This window comes from Notamacropus eugenii, chromosome 3, assembly GCF_028372415.1.
Source record: "Notamacropus eugenii isolate mMacEug1 chromosome 3, mMacEug1.pri_v2, whole genome shotgun sequence".
In the NCBI taxonomy this organism is placed as follows: Eukaryota; Metazoa; Chordata; class Mammalia; order Diprotodontia; family Macropodidae; genus Notamacropus; species Notamacropus eugenii.
The window spans coordinates 382,741,947-382,760,290 of record NC_092874.1 but is presented as its reverse complement, the minus strand read 5'-3'; the positions used below and the strand labels follow the sequence as shown (position 1 = coordinate 382,760,290).

Genomic DNA, 18,344 nt, shown 5'->3' with positions numbered 1-18,344 from the left:
TGTAGGTAAAATTGTCATGTTGATTATATTTGCCCTGCCTATACATAAACTATGAATATATCTCCAATTGCTTAAACCTGATTTTACTTGTATAAAACTCTTTTAAAATATTTTGTTTGCAAAGTTCCTAAGTTTGTATTGGCAAGTGTACTCCTAGGTATTTTATAGCATATAGAGTTATTTTAAATGGGATCTCTTTTCCATGTTTTTCTTAATAAATTAAATAACAATGCATTGTGCTTGAGTGACTAAGCTGCAATTAGTAGGTGCTCCATGGATGCGCATTCAGCAAAGGATGTTGAGAAAGAATGATCAGACAGACAGGAGGAGGACCAAAACTGAGAAGAATCACAAAATAGAGAATAGAAAGCATTCAGAAAGAGAATATTGTTAACAGTGTCAGACGATGCTATGGAATTAACAAAGATTCAAATCCACAAGAAATCATTGATTTGAAAATGAAGAGAACAGCAATAGAGACAGAGTTAGTATGCAAGAGAAGCAAGAAGCACAGAGAGCTCCTCCACTTGAAAACTACTCTAGAATATGGATCAGACTGGTTAATGATGGAGAAATCCAAGAAGGAGAGAATACAATGACTTTTGTCCAGTTCCATTTGTCAGACAGAGACATATAAAGATCTTTAGATACTGGCCAGAAATTAGACTTTAGAACATTCAACAGCTAGAGAAATAAAAAGAAAAAAAGGCAAATTTCTAAGAGAAATAAAAGATTCTTTTAAAAAAGTGCTGGGATACTCAGAACTCATGTAGGGTAGGGAAAACTGTGCCAAGGGGCAGGTTGTCACTTCCAATAGCTTTCTGGGTCACAGATGTACCATGGACTATGAAGAGACCAGGACCTAGATGTAAGGGTCAGTTACAGGTCCCAGCAAGCAAGGGGGAAGTTCAGAAGCAAGCAAAAAAAATGTGCTTCAGACCCCAGGAAAACAGTTTGTTTTCAGCTCTAATTCTTAGATAAATCTGAAGCCTACTGAGGAATAGTAATGAAAAGTATCTCAGACTAAAGAGAAACTATTTTCCACTTGGATGATAATGACACAGTCTCGTAGCAGTTTATTACTACTCAGATCCAAATATAGGTCAGGAGCCTGCAAAGCTCAGATCTCCCTGTTGAAGGGTGAAGGACAGAGGAATCAATCAACAACAAAACCTTTTAAGTTCCCAGAATGAGTTGAACTTTGGAGCCTGGAATAACAAAACAACCAACAACCCAAAAAACCTACAGCAGAAGCAACCCAGATATATCCTCTAGAAGTGTGTAGATCTTGGAAGTAGCATAAACTCTAAAGTCAGGAAATTTGGGGTGGTAGAGTACAAGCAAAAAGAATCCCATAAAAAAAGCTTTTATGGTGAGAGAGAGACTCAACACACAAACCCAGAAGAACATAGCACTCCAAGCATAATCTCAAAGAAAAAAGACAACTTGGACACAAATTCAAATATAATTTCTGGAAAAGACAAAGCAAGACGTTTAGAAAAAAGTTTAAAATATTTTAATAAATATAAAATTGTTTATTGGTAATTTGGAGGCATTAAAACAGTTTTATAAAAGCCTGAGTGGAAAGATATGTTTGGAAGACAGAATATATAGAGTTCAGAATTTAAAAAGAAAAAGAAGCAAGAGTAGTGTGATCAATTGTAAATGGCATAATCAAATTGTTTAGCTTCAGAATATCTCACCATGTTGTCCTTTACATTTCCTTTGTTAATGAAAAAGTTAACAGAATAACTTTAAAAGTGGCTGCTTCACTTTCTGAGGAAAGATGACAGAAGGCAAGTGGGATGTCCTGTTGTTCCTCAGATTCCTCCAGGTATTGCCCCATACTTACTCTTTCAGTCTTACAGGCTTGCTTTTCTCTGCTTCCTTCCCCATGTTCTTCACTAACACATCTCCATATTGCTTAATGATGGGAAACATCTAAATACCAAATGACAATAATTACATATGAAAAACCTAGTTCCAAAACAAATACAATTTCCCAAGCTTGAAGAAGCACAATGGTATTTCATAAAATCATTTCTCTTTCAAAATGTAAAGAATCTTATTTCTATAGTAAGAAGAGTCCTTTTGGGCCATTTAGTAAAACCAATTCATTTTAAAGATGAGGGATCTGCAACCAAGGTGATTAAGTACCCTATCAATGGTCACTCAGGCAATAAGCATCAGAGGTGAGGTTGCAGATCAGGTTCTCTAATTCCAGAGACTGTACTGTCTCCACTGGAGCACAACAAACTAGGACAAAAAATATTCCCTTTTAGGAAGTTCACACTTGTGGGCCTGTTAATTAGGTTTTAGCTATTAAAAATCATTGGAACTTTTTTTTAACTTTCCCCTGGACTCAGTTTTCTAAAATCTGACCAGTTTTCATTTCTTTACCTCCTTGAGTTTTCCACTTGTAAACGTTGGCGACAGTATTGTTCTAATCCTCTTCCAATGGTCATCTTCAGCAATTGAGATAGCATTCTCCATAATCCCTGCTGGACCAAAATTCTAGGAGAAATAGATAAAAGGCAAGATGATTCTTGTTTTAAGTGGTAGAACCAGAAGTCGAGGCCTATGTCACTTTCCAATATAAAAACTAATTCTTTCTAATTATCTAGATTTTTTTTTCTGACCCTTTAGAGTCCGTAGACTTTAGTGGCAACAATTTTCTTTTCTGGATACTTAAATGCTGTGATTATTGTATCTGTAGGAGCAGTTTCCAGGCTGAATCACTAGAGAGGTTGTTTCCCAGAAAGATAGCTGATTGTACTAGGCTATGAGGATTACTATTCCCTGGGACCTTGGGTTACATATCCTAGGCTGTCTCTCCATGTCTGAGATGAAGTGATTGATGATGGTGGTGGTAATTTGAACTACCTGACACACATGACCTCCTATCTCTTCTTCACAGTTATTCTGACTGGCCTGTAACACACAAGATAATTGACAATGGGTAGGTATGACCAGCCCCTCCTCCAGATAATTTTCCCCCACTATTATGACTGGGAATGCCTAGCCAAAAGCAGAAAAGGAAACTTGTAGGGAACATCTCAGACTGTTTCCTTTGCCCATCAGTTCTTTGGAGACAGCTGATCAACAGTTATTTCCTATGGAGATAAGCAGAGCAGGCCCATTTTCCACAGTGACATTTCCCTTTAATAATAGCCCTGGGGGACACATTATAAACAAGTCTAGTTCTGCTGAAGGCATTGCCACTCTCAAATTTTGGAGGCCCAAGAGATGTGGATAGGGCTTACATCACCCAGCAAAAGTAGTCTTCTGTCTCCAGTTGAAGAGGCATTTTCCTCAGCTAGGCTGTCTTGCCTACTCTGTCTTCTACAAGAATATTAATAGTGAAGCTAGTATTTATAGATGGCTTAAAAACTGTGTGATCCTTAAGATGCTCAACATGACTTCCCCATTGCTGACAATTTTAGTCTTCCACTGTCACTTACCCGACGATTGGTGAAGACAGAAAAGCACTCTTTTACCAGCACCAATTTGATAGTCTCTGGGTCCATGATGGACAACACAGGCTGTCTGCCATCAAAAATCCTGTACCCCAAATGGAAGAAATTGCATCAGTCACCAAGTTACATTGTTGGAAGCAGAGGTCTCAAGTGGAATTTATAAACTCATAGCCATGAGCTTGCTGTCAGCTTATGTTTATTATGATCTAAGATGTGGGAGTGAACCAGGAATCTAAAATAAAACTCATGTTTATGAAATACTTGCTGCATGCTTAAGTTAGAACCGTGCCTTTGACACGACTTACTCTGTGACCTCATGCAGATCATTCAGTCTCACGTTCCTCATGAGGAAAAGAAGAGCATCAACATTAGAGGGTTGTTGTGAAGACCAGTAAGACAACATATATAAAGAGTAGATTTTGTTCTTGTTGATGATGTGGTTGAGTTACGATGGGAAAATGCAATGGCTTCATTGAGGAGTTAACATTTGAACTGAGCTTTAAAGAATGGTCAAGTGCTCAGTAGGAAAAGGAAGGGAAGAGGGCATTTCAATGATAGCCAACAGCCTGAGCAGTCACAGTGGCATGAGACTGGCAAGTGTATTTGTGAGCCAGAGTCTTCCAGTTTGGATAAAGAACAAAGGGGATAGAGGGGACTAATAGGAAGTACACCTGGGAAAGTGAGGTGGGAGCTTGCAAGGAAAAGTCTTGAATATGAGAAAGTAGTTTTTAAATTTTACTTTGGAGACAATAGGGAGCCAGGAAGGGTGTTTGGGCAGAAGTATGAGCATAAACAGGTTTACACACAAAAAGATGATTCTGTCATTTGTATTAAGGGTTACAAAGAATCAATTCATGATGAAAAATGCTGTCCATCTGCAAAGGGAGAACTGATGTAACTATTGTTTTTCATTTCTTTTATTTTAATTTTTTTCTCATAGACTGATTATAGAAATATGCTTTCATGACTTCACATTTATAATTGATATAATATCACTTGCGTTCTCAATGGGTTATGTAAGAGCTAGAAAGAGGGTAATTATTATAAACTCAAAATTTTAAAAAGAATATTATTAGCAAATAAGCACTTTTTAACAATAAGCATTTTTTTAAATAGGCCAATTACAAGGGAGAGTGGAGGCAGGAAGAATCCTGTCAGTAGGCCACAATAATATGAAAGGAGGTTAGGATTGATGCAATAGAGGAATTTGAGGGATATTAACAGGTAGGAAAGCACTAAAGTAGCAAACAATATGGTCAAAACAAAGCATTGAGAAAAATAATACCCAAGGGGAGCAAGCAGAACAGGAAAATGGTCAAGGACTGCCATGTACAGTAAGAGTAAGGCCTACTAGATTTAGTGAGAGTGAATAGGGCAGGTAAAAGAAAAAAGGGTGCTGGTTAAATTGTGGGATTTAATTCTAGATTTTGATATGAGTTATTAGTTGATATAGGCAACAGTAATTGCAAGATGTGAATATTCAACCCGAATATGCGGCAAAAACTCTTTGGAATTGTAGAGTTTGAAGAGTGGCAGCATGATCAGGCTATCTACAGAAATATTATTTTGTAGTCCAAATCAGGGGATGAGTAGAGGAGAAGATGTTGAACTAGCAACAAGGTCATTGAAAAACTTGAGAAAGTTACTTGGGTGTGAGCAGATAAAAAAAGGAATATTTAGGGAATAGTGGAAGAGGAATGACCTGGAAACAACAGTGATGATTAAAGAATATACCTTCTCCATTTTCTAACCCTGTGAATAGGTAGTGGAGGAATTAGGAGACTAAACAAAAAACATTTTAAGGGATATGATATTTTCAGGAGGGTGTCAGATTTCTATTAGATCAGAAAATCAGAAATCAAGCTGGCTGAAAAATTTGCAGATGTGTAGGAAAGTTGGCAGATGATAGGATGAGAGAAGCACAGAAGCAATAGGTGATAGAACATTGAGTTGGAGTGGGCCTGGGAAGTAATTGGAGTGATTAGAATAAGGAAAAGTATTCAGAATGAATCATTGTGGGTACTTGCACCTAAATTGATGAGAATGGATGACCATGATTATGAAGACAATATAAGAAGCAGAGTACATGGCATACTTTTCCAGAACCAGTAAATAGATTAACTTCCTGAGAGCTTAAGATAGAATTTAGAATCTTGGTGTTCCAAAGTAACTAAGATGCAACACAAGAAGGAAAGATGTGGTGGAAGATGATTGGCCGGGAATATGTCTAATAGAGTAGCACAGTCATAACAGAAAAGGCCTCTGACAGCTATGCAGCTTTGCCAGTGTGAGGTGTCCATATACATATATGTCTTGTTCACATGCTCCCTATATACTTCTCCCTTCACGCATACACTCCACCCACATGTGTACCAATGTGTAGCTGTCCAAGCAAAGCTTCAAAAAAGATCCCTTCTTCTCATGTAATTTGATTGAGTTTCTGAGAGAGTTAGCTCACAGAGAACATGTTTAATTGTTCATTAATTTTTACTGCTTTTTAGTTATAGTCCCTGTTAGGGAGTGTGTGCCGTATGGCTGACTAGTAAAAGTAAAATCTTTGTGTTAGTGCTCAAAAGCTAAGATTTGAAGATTTTGGCCACCTTCCAAAATCTCTAGAATTTGGAGTAGCTAATAGGAGCTTCAAGACTGACAGGTTATCTGGTGCTACACTAATATTAACCAATATATCATTGGTATATCATGGAAAATATCACCAGTATATCATGGAAATTAAAGTGAGATTAGTTCATGTGATATTATGCCATTTGCAATTGCATAAAAAATCATGTATCACACAGTATTTCTAACAGTTCTAACAATGTCACTGTTGTTTAACTTCGGATACTCACTAAGAATGATAGTTACTAAATATGAATTACCACAAATTCATTGGGTCTAAATTCACGCCTCAGAATTAACAAGATTTTAGACAATAAATTAAAGAAGGTGGAAGAATAGTCTTCTGAACTATAATTAATTCTCAAAGAAATATTGTTTATCTTCATGGAACTATATTATTACTTCTCTGATCATCTTCTTCATTACTATTCTTTTTTTACAGCTTGAATTATACAAAAGAATAGAAGCTCCTTCAGGGCAGGAACTCTTTTTTAGTTCTATTTTTGCATCTGCACTGCTCAGGAGATCTGCATGTGGTTGCCACTTTATACAATGTTTCTTTATTTCATCAACATTCACATTCTCATATCACTACTCTAAAGCCAGGTGATATATCCAAAATCCATGACCAGGGTAATATCATGCTGAGGCATCTGTTATGATGCTATTGGCTTGAATTAGAATTCTATGGCATTAAACAGATCTCTAATACCTCTATTTTCACAAATGCAATTGGGTTGAGTGGGAAGCTGTGGGTGACTGGCCATTGAAATGTGGATATATAATGGAAAGATAACTTATAATACTCACCCCCAGGTTTTCCCATATTTTTTAAAGCAAGTCATGTCAAACTCTGTAAAACCCTGCAAAAGGTATTTTTAAATCAGATATTGGCATAAATTCCTAATGAAGAATTATGTTAAAATGCATTATACTGGGAAGTCAATTATAAAATAATGTATTTTTTGCTATTGTGTTTATGGTCTTCAGTTTGCCTGGAAATTGTTGCCCATCCCAGTCTCTACTTGTTGACATCTGACGCAGCTCAAATGTGATCTTTTCCATTAGGCTTTTCCTGATGTCTCCAGCAGAAAGATTTCTCCAGGATCTCTGATCTCTTGATTTTAATTCTAATGCCTTTTTCCTGTACTATGACAATCAATTTAATATAGAGCTTTTACTATGGAATGTATTTGTAACCTGGTGCCTAGAACATTGTAGGCACTTAATAAAAATTTTATGATTAATACATTGGTACACTCTATAAATGTCTGCTCTCACTCTATTCTCATTAAATTACAATTTTCTTGATATATGTCATTTTCTACTGTATCATACACTCCTTGAGGTCATGTAATATGGATTTTTTACTTTTACATTTCCCCTACATCAGTTCTTAGCTGTTTAAGCATCATAGACTTTTATAGTGGTCTAGAAAAGCCTATGGATCACTTCTTGATATGATGTTTTAAAATGGGCAAAGCACAATGCATCACAAAAGAAACCACTTTTTTTTTCTAAAAACAGTTATGCAAAACCTTCTTATTTCCCATATTAAGAATCCTGTATTTATTGCCCAACACATTGTATCATTCAAAGTAAAGACAGTATTCTCATTCACTTTTATAAGATTTTGATTTCAAAGTTTTTCTTCTTCTCTCCCATTCTTTCCACCCCCTTCAAAAGACAGCAAAGAAACTTATATAGGTTATATATGTATAATCATATTAAACATATTTTCACATTAGTCATGTTGTGAAAGAAGAAACATATGAGAAAGAAAAGACAAAAAAGAAGTGAAGATAGCATGCTTCAATCTGCATTCAGACTCCATGATTCTTTCTCTGGAGGAGGATAGCCTTTTCCAACATGAGTCTTTTGGTATTATCTTGGATCATTGTATTGCTGAGAAGAGTTAAGTATACATTAAATGGTCATCACACAATGTTGCTGTTACCATGTACAATGTTCTCTTGGATCTCTCCATTTCATTCATCATCAGTTTGTGTAAATCGAGGTTTTTCTGAAATTATCCTGGTCACCATTATTATTCCATTCTAATATATGTAATAATATCCCGTTAAATTCATATGCTATAACTTGTTCAGTCATTCCCCAACATATGGGCATCCTCTCAATTTCCAGTTCTTTGCCATCATGAAAAGAGTTTCTATAAATATTTTTGTACATGTGGAATTTTTTCCTTTTTTTACGATAGCTTTGATATATGCACCTAGTAGTGGTATTGCCGGGTCAAGGTGTATGCATATTTTTATAGGTGTTTGGGTGCAGTTCCAAATTGCTCTCCAGAATGGTTGTATGAATTCACAACTCTGCCAACAATCAATTAGCGTTCCACTTTTCTGACATCTCCAACATTTATCATTTTTCTTTTTTGTCACATTAGCAAATCTGATAAGTGTGGTTTGGTTACCTCAGAATTCTAGATTACTGCAGACAATTATTACTGTACTTGTGTATCTAACCCACTGATTCATCACTCTATTTCTTAAGCAGTACTAAACAGTTTTGATGATTACTTTATTATGTAGTCCCATATCTGGTACAGCTAGGCCACCTTCCTTTGCATTTCTTTTATTAATTATCCTGATATTCTGAAACTTTTGTTCTTCCAGTTCAAATTTGCTATTTTCCTAGTTCTGTAAAATAATTCTTTTGTTGCTTTGGTATGGTACTCAATAAGTAAACAAATTTAGGTAGAAATCTTATATTCTTATATTTGATCAGCCTACCCATAAGCTATTGACAATTTTTCTAGTTGTTCAGACCTGACTTTATTTGTGTGAAGTGTTTTGTAATTGTGTTCATATAGTTCCCAGGTCTTTCTTGGCAAGTAGACTCCAAAATATTTTATGTTTCTGACAGTTATTTTAAATGGAATTTCTCTTTCTGTTTCTTGTTGCAGGGATTTGTTAGTAATATAAAGAAATGCTGATGATTTTTGTGGATTTATTTTATATCCTGCAACTTAGAGTTGTTTATTATTCCCAGTAGTTTTTTAGTTGTTTCTCTAGGATTCTCCAAGCACATTCTCTATGAAGAGTGATAATTTTGTTTCCTCATTGCCTATTCCAATTCCTTCCATTTCTTTTTCCTTCGAACACAATATTGACCAATAATGGTGATAATGGACATACTTCTTTCATTCTTGGTCTTGAGGGAAAGCTTCAAGCTTATCTCCATGACATAAAATGTTTGCTTAGGGTTTTAGATAGACATGACTTATCATTTTAAGGAGAGCTCCCTTTGTTTCTATGCTCTCTAGTGTTTGTAATAGGAATGGGTATTGTATTTTGTCAAAAGATGTTTCTGCATCTATTGAGATAATCGTGATTTTCTTACTTTTGTTATTAATTTGGTCAATTTTAATGATTTTTTTCTAATACTGATCCATTCCTGCATTCTTGATATAAATCCCAACTGGTCGTGATATATTTTCCTTATATTAAATTGCTGTACTTTTTTGCTAACTTTTTAATTAATACTTTTACATCAATATTCATTGAGGAAACTTGCTCTGTTTTGGCTGCTCCTTGTTTAGGTATTAGCACCACATTTCAGTCATAAAAAGAATTTGGTATGACCCTTTCTTTCCCTACATTTCCAAATGGGTCATATGATATTGGAATTAATTGCCTGTTTTGCTTTGTTTTTTAAGTTTAATTATATTTTCAACCTAGCTACAGGTTAAGAAAAATTTTGACATTCATTTTCACAAGATTTTGAGTTCCAAATTTTGATCTCTTCCCTCCTCTCCCCTCTTCTGAAAGTATTAGGAAGATTGATATCATTTATACATGTGCTATCATGTAAAAATATTTCCATATTAGTCACAGTTGTAAAAGAAGAAACAAATCAAAACCATGAGAAAAAATAAAGTAAGTGAAAAAGAAATGCTTCTTTCTGCATTCAGATTCCAGTTCTTTGCCTGGATATGGATAGAATTTTCCTTCCTGTGTTTTTTGTACTTGTCTTAGATCATTGTGTTTCTGAGAAGAGCGGAGTTGGTCATCACATAATGTTCCTGATGTGCACTTTGCATTAGCTTGTACAATCCTTTCCAAGTTCTTCTGAAATCTGCCTGTTTATCATTTCTAATTGCACAGTAATATTTCATTTTATTCATATGTCATTCCTTATTCAGACATTCCCCAAATGATGGGCATCCCTTCAGTTTCCAATATTTTACTACTGTGAAAAGGGCTTTTATAAATTTTGTTGTACATGTAGGCCCTTTTCCATTTTCTAAAGATCATTTTTTTTAAATTTTATTCATTTTTTTAATGTTCTGCAATCACTACCATAAAACTTAGATTTTTACCCCCCATGCTTAACCCCCACCACCCCCCTCCCTCCCCAACACAGCATACAATTCTATATAGGATTTACATATAATTTCCTATTGAATACATTTTCACTGTAGTCATGCTGTGTAGATGAACTAAAATAAATGGAAGAAATAATATAACAAATAAAAATATAATACACACACGCACACACACATGATCTGTTACATTTGCAAATGAATTCCATAGTTCTTTCTCTGAGTGTGGAAGGCATTTTGCCTTAGAAAACCATTGGGAATTTTTTTTTTAAGTTCTTGTGTTATTACGAAGTTCCAAATCTACCAGAGAAAACTTGCACATTGTGGTCTTGCTGTGCACAAAGTTCTCCTGGTTCTGCTCCTTTCACTCAACATCAGATCATATAAGTCCTTCCAGGCCTCTCTGAAGTCTTCTTGTTCATCATTTCTAATGGCACAATAGTACTCCATTACATTCATATACCATAATTTATTCAGCCATTCCCCAATTGATGGACATTCCCTTGACTTCCAGTTTTTGGCAACTACAAAGAGTGCTGCTATAAACATTTTTTTACATGTGGTACCCTTTCCCATTTTTATGATCTCTCAAGGATGCAGTCCTTGTAGAGACATTGCTGAGTCAAAGGATATGCACATTTTTGTAGCCCTTTGGACATAGTTCCAAAGCGCTCTCCAAAATTGTTGGATTAGCTCACAGCTCCACCAAAAATGAATTACTGTTCCAGCTCTCCCACATCCTCACCAACATTTATCATTTTCCTGTTCTGTCATGTCTGCCAATCTTATAGGTGTGATGTGGTACCTCAGAGTTGTTTTGATTTGCATCCCTCTAATCAAAAGTGTTTTAGAGCATTTTTTTCATATGATTATAGATATCTTTAATTTCTTCCTCTGAAAATTGCCTGTTCATATCCTTTGGCCATTTATCAATTGGGGAATGACTTGTATAGTTGTACATTTGAGTCAATTCTCTATATATTCCAGAAATGAGGCCTTTATTCCCGAGATTGGTTGTAAAAATTCTTTCTCAATTTACTACATCCCTCCGAATTTTGGTTGCATTAGGTTTGGTTGTGCAAAAACTTTTCAGTTTAATGTATTCAAAATTATCCATCTTGCATTTCATAATGCTTTCTATCTCTTCTTCAGTAAAAAAAAATTCTTCCCTTCTCCATAAATCCGATAAATACACTATTCCTTGCTTCTCCAGTTTGTCCATGGTATCAGTCTTTATACCTAGAGCTGTACCCATTTCCTTTTCCATTTTTTAATGATCTTTTCATGATATAAATCTAGGAGTGGTATTACTGGATCAAAGGAAAAGCACAATTTGGTTGCCGTTTATAGTTCCGGATTGCTTTTCGGAATAGTTGGATCAGTCCATAACTCCAGCAACAATGCATTAGTGTCCCAAATTACTCACATCTTCTTCATTACTTATCATTTTCCTTTTTTTTGTCAAATTAGTCAATCTGATAGGTGTTAGGTTAATTTTTTTTAACATGTTTGTAAATTCATCTGACCCTGGAGATATTTTTTCCAAGTTCATTGATGGCTTGTTCAATTTCTTCTTCTAAAATTGGGTTATATAAGTATTTTCGTTCCTCTTTTGTTAATCTGTGTGATTTGTATTTTTTAAAATTTATTTATTAAATTTATAAATTAAAATTTTTAAATATTCATCTATTTCATTTAAACTCTCAGATTTAATGGCATGTTGGATTTAGTGGCATACAGTTCACCAAAGTAGTTCTTAATTATTGCTTTAATTTCCTCTTCAGTTTCGGTGAATATACCCTTTTCATTGCCAATACTGGTAAGACATTTTTCTATTTACTTTTTAAAAATCAAATTAATCAAAGATCTATCTATTTTATTGGGTTTTTTTACATAAAACCAACTCTTGATTTTATTTATTAACTCAATATTTTTCTTACTTTCACTTTTATTAATCTCTCCATTGATTTTCAGAATTTCTCATTTGGTATTTAATTTGGGATTTTTGAATTCTATTCACCTCCTTAATTTCTTTCCTGATATGTGACTGTTAGATTTACCTAGTCTGAGAGGGGGGCAGGGAGGACTCTCACCAGTATAGTTTACTGTCTATTTCTTCACTTGACTTTTTCTTTAAGAATATGGATGCCATGTCATTTGTTGCATGTTTGCTTAGTTTTCAAATTACTTCATTGTCTATGCTACCTTTTAGAAAGTTGAAGTTTCCTTCCTTTCCTCTTTTAATTAGATTTATTTTTGCTTTTTTTGGTTTGAGATCAGGATTGTTACCCCTGTTTTGTTTTGTTTTTTAAATTCAGCTGGAGCATAATATATTCTGCTTAAAGCTTTTACCTGTACTCTGTGTGTACCTTTCAGATTAAAATGTGTTTCTTGTAAAGAACATATTGTAGGACTGTGCATTTTAAATCCACTCTGCTATTTATTTCCATTTTATAGGAGAATTCATCTCATTCACATTCACAGTTATGATTATTGTGTATTTCATTCCTTTCTACTTTTCCCCTGCTTATAATTTACTCTCTCCTTTCACTGTCCCTCCTCACTAGTGTCTTGCTTCTGACCAATGCCTCCCTCAATCTGCCCTTCATTATATCAACTCCTCTCCTTTTTCTTTCCCCTTCCACTTTCTACTTCTACTCTCACTTCTATCCACACCTTTTTTCTTGCTTTCTTCCTCTCCTATTTCCTTATAGGTTAAGATAAATTTCAGTATCCAACTGTAGGTTTGCTATTACTTTAAGCTAAACCTAATGAGAGTAAGCTTTAAACCATGCTAAAGCTGCCCTTTCTTTCCTTCTATTGTTATAGATCTTTTGTATCTCTTCATATGATGTAATTTACCCTATTCTGCCTTCCCCTTTCCTCATCTCCCAGTAGATCCTTTCTTCACCCTTTAATGAATATTACAAATATTTTTAAAATATCTTCACATTCACATCAACTTATACCCACACCCTCTATCTATGTATATCTCTTCTAACTGCCTTAATAGAGATACAGTTTTCAAGAGTTCTCAAGTATCATCTTCACGCGAAGGGATGTAAATAACTTAACCATTTTGAATAGCATATTTCTTATTTATTCTTTACTTTTCATTGCTTCTTTTGACTCTTGTATTTGAAGATCAAATTTTCTGTTCAGCTCTGTTCTTTTCATCAGAAAAGTTTGAAAAGCTCCTATTTCAATGAATGTGAATCTTTTCCCCTGAAAGACTGTTTTCAATTTTAGACAGATGGTTGATTCTTGGTTTTAAACCAACCTTCTTTGATTTGCAGAATATCATATTCCTAGCCCTCTGAATCTCACATGCAGAAGCAACTAAGTTCTGTTTAATCCTGACTGTGGCTCCTTAATATTTAAATTGGTTTTTTTTCAAGTTCCTTGCAGTATTTTCTCTTTGACCTGATAATTCTGGAATTCAGCTATACTGTTCCTTGAAGTTTTCATTTTGAGATCTCTTTCAGGAGATGTTTGGTGGATTCTTCCAAAGACTATTTTATTATCTGGTTCAAAGTTATCAGGGCATTTTTCCTAGGCAATTTCTTGAAGGATGCTGTCTAGGTTCTTTTTTGACTATGGTTTTCAGGTAGTCAATAATTCACAAATTATCTTTTCTGTATCTATGTCTAAGTCAGCTTTTTTCCAGTAGATATTTTACATTCTTTTATTTTTTTTTATTCTTTTAGTTTTGTCGGACTGATGCTAGAGGTCTCTTACTGTCATTACCTTCCATTGTCCAATTCTAATTTTTAATTTAATTTAATTTAGTGTCTTCAGTTAGCTTTCTACCTCCTTCTCCATTTCATCAACTTTTTAGGGAGTTGTTTTTGTCAGTGGATTTCTTTTTTCCCATTTGGCAAGCTGTATTTTTTAAGGGATTGTTTTTTCAAGAAATTTCTGTCTTGCCTTTTTCCAAGCTTTTGACTCTCTTGTATTCATCTCATCCTTTCCCCTAACTTTTCCTTCTTGTACTCTTCCAGGAAGACTTTTTGGACTTCAAAGTCATTCATGTTCTGCTTTGAGGTTTCATATGTAGGCATTTTGACATCGTTGTCTTCTTCTAAGTTTGTGTTTTGATCTTCTCAGTCACAATAATAGCTTTCTCTGGTTAGGGATCTTTTCTGTTTGTTGCTCATTTTTAGCCTCTCTTGTGGCTTTGAAATAGAGCTTTGTCCCTAGGGCACAGAGGGCATGGATCCATGTTTCCTGGGCTGCAGATCAGAGGCCTGGTCACTGGCTTTCTGCCCTGAGTTCTCAGTTACTAATAACTCTCCCACTGTGCTGGGGTGGCCTGGCTTAGTTACTTCTGTTGTGCCATGGGTTCTTGGGATGGCAGCTTTCCTTCTCCGCTGGGACTGGGGGCCTCACAGCTGGCCTGAGATACCACTAGCCTGCTGAGTGAAAACCAATGAACCTCAGTTGCTTATTTGTGTTGTACTAAAAGCCTCTCACTGGCCATCTTGTACACTGTCTCTACTAGGCCATGCTACCTGTCTAACCAAGTGACCATTCTGGAAGACTTTTTAAACTAGAAAGTTGTTTCACTCTGCTGTTTTGTACAGTCTGTTGCTCCCGAATACATCTAGATACTTGTCTTAACACTGTTTCTGAAGGATAATGGGGAGAGCTCAGGAAACATCCTGACTTTTCTTTGGCATCTTGACTCCAGTCCACTAAAACATTATTGTTAATATAATTATGATTATGAAAACCTTTGGCAAATCCCTTTTACATTTAATAGTATCTTACAACTTTCTTCAGCTATTTCACATCCATTTCATGAGTCAATGTGTTTCATTTGGTTTTCACAAGAACCTGATTAGGCAGTTAGTGAACTACTGACCCATCAATCTGAGCCTTTGGATTCTATCCCTTCCCAAGATTTGACACATCCTCTGACCTAAAGCTTCACATGGAGTCTCTCCTATCTGTGTATCAACATGTGGAGATAAAAGCTAAATGGAAAGTGCTTGGTAATCAGTGGGAAGTTATAGAGATCCTTCGAACTTGGCCTCAAACTCAAGAATTCCTGGGTTCCAGTCCTGCCTCTCACACATACTAGTTGGGTGATCCTAGAAAAGATAACTAATCAATACTGTAAGAAACTCTCTAAGACTGAAAGCTGTGGGAAAAGTCATGTAGTGATAGCCATTTCCTCACCTGGAAATTATTGTGCCATTAAAATTACAGGTCTAGTCATTATTCTCTGGAGCATTGAGAGCACAGGACTCAAAAGGAAATTCCCTTTGAATCAAGAGCTAAATCTGCCAGAGAGTATTAATAATAATGACAACCACTCACGCAGAATTTAATGTAAAGCATTCAGTGTCTAAGACTTGTTGATGAAGGCCTTTTTCCAATGTAAAGAGTGCCTGAATACTACTATACATTACATCTTAGAACACTGAAGAACACATGCATTATACCTTATTTTTAAGAAATCTGAAATCATACAAAGAATCAGAAGATCTTAGACTCAAATTTAAAATCCAAGGCTCTCACTGCACAGATTCGAAGGCTGAGGCCTACAAAGAATAATTTATTTGTCCAAAATCATTTAGGTAACAATCATCAGAGCTGGCATTTGTGCCCAAGTCTCCTGAGTCCAAAGGAAATGCTTTTTCCACCATACAAAGAGAATAAAAAACAATTCATGGAAACTTACTTTACGGTAAGAAAGAACAGTGCCAAAGAAAGGAAGAGGTGCTGGTCCAGGAATTCCCAGGTTCTTGAAGAGTTTGTGTGTCCAGGTACCATATCTATAAAGTGAAGGGAAAACACTAAAGCATTACAGTCAAGGCAAAGGGAGAAGACATAAATCATGCAGTTCACTTGTTGGTAAACAGAAGGGCAAGTGCTATAAAGGTATATTTGAATTAAGTCTTTTTTTCACTCAGATTCATTAGCCAAGGGGGCACTTACAGAAATATTTCATGGTTCTCACCACCATCCTGAGATGTCTCACCACCTTACTGAGATACTCTGAAGTCTCAGTAAGACGCAGTAAGGTTTGAGACAACACATTAGGTGTGGTCATGTTTGACAAGCTTTGAGTAAACCATCATCAGGATTGTTGCTGGAATATACTACCTCTCTATTGTGCTGTGAATGGTACAAAGTCTGTGTTGCTAGAAAGGACCAAGTCCATCAATGCACCTTACATACAACTAAGAAAGTTGAGAAAACATCTCAGACATGAAGCAATCCTCCTTAAGATCCAACCCAATTCTAGCACCTCAGATACCTCTTTATTTTTTTTTTACTTTTTCTTATTTTATGTATAGTTACTAGTTTTCAACATTCATTTTCAAAAAATTTTGAGTTCCAAATTTTCTCCCCATCTCTCCCCTCCCCCATCCCAAAACACCATGCATTCTGATTAACACTTCCCCCAATCTTCCCTCCCTTCTATTACACTCCTCCCTTCCCTTATCCTGATCTTCTCTCTTTTCTTGTGGGGAAAGATAGATTTCTATACCCCATTACCTGCATTTCTTATTTTCCAGTTGTATTCAAAAACAATTCTCAACATTCATTCCTCAGTCTTTGAGGTCCAACTTCTCTCCCTTCCTCCCTTCCCACCCATCCCCTCTGAGAAGGCTAGCAATTCTATATACATGTATATGTATAGTTTTGCAAAAGACTTCCATAATAGTCATATTGTGAAAAACTAGCAATATTTCCCTCCATCTTATCCTGCCCACCATTTCTTCTATTCTCTCTTTTGACCTTGTCCTTCCCCAAGAGTGTTGGCTTCTAATTGCTTCCTCTTCCTATTTGCCCTCCCTTCTATCATATCCCACCCCACTTATTTCCTTCTCCCCTACTTTCCTGTAGTGTAAGATAGATTTGGATACCAAATTGAGTGTGCATGTTATTCCTTCCTTAAGCCAAATGTGAGGAGAATAAGTTTCACTTTTTTCCTGTCACCTCTCCCCTTTTTCTGTCCACTGAAAAAGCTTTTTGTTGCCTCTTTTATGAGAGATGATTTACCCCATTCCACCTCTCTCTGTCTCCTCTCAATATATTCTTTGATCTCACCTTAATTTGTTTTTTTAGATATCATTCCTTCCTATTCAACTCACTCTGTGCTCTCTGGCTACACACACACACACACACACACACACACACACAAACACACACACATATACATACGTACATATATGTATGTATATATAACATATGTATATGTGGGGGGGGTGTATGTGTGTGTGTGTGCATGTGTGTATAATCCCTCCAACTGCACAAATGCTGAGAAAAATTTCGAGAGTTGCAAATATTATCTTTCCATGTAGGAATATAAACAGTTCAACTCTAGTAAGTCCCTTATAATTTCTTTTTCCTGTTTATCTTTTCATGTTTCTTGTGATTCTTGTCTTTGAAAGTCAAATTTCCTATTCAACTCTGCTCTTTTCATCAAGAATGCTTGAAAGTCCTCTATTTCACTGAATGACTGTTTTTTCCCTGATGTAATATACTCAGTTTTGCTGGGTAAGTGATTCTTGGTTTTAATCCTTGTGGCTTTGACTTCTGGAATATCATATGCCAAGTCCTTTGATCCCTTAATGTAGAAGCTGCTAGATCTTGTGTCATCCTGATTGTATTTCCACAATACTCGAATTGTTTCTTTCTACCTGCTTGCAATATTTTCTCCTTGATCTGGGAACTGTAGAAAATGGTTACAATATTTCTAGGAGTTTCTCTTTTCAGATCTCTTTCAAGAAATGATTGGTAGATTCTTTCAATATTTATTTTGCCCTCTGGTTCTATAATATCTGAGCAGTTTTTCTTGACAATTTCATGAAAAATGATGTCTACACTCTTTATTTGATTATGGCTTTCAGGTAGACCCATAATTTTTAAATTTTCTCTCCTGGATCTAT

At 35.5% G+C, this 18,344-nt stretch overlaps 1 pseudogene; it reads right to left on the bottom strand.

Moving 5' to 3' along the window:
* LOC140532224 (cytochrome P450 3A12-like) overlaps positions 1-18,344 on the bottom strand; it is a 46,057-nt pseudogene that overhangs the window by 17,345 nt on the left and 10,368 nt on the right.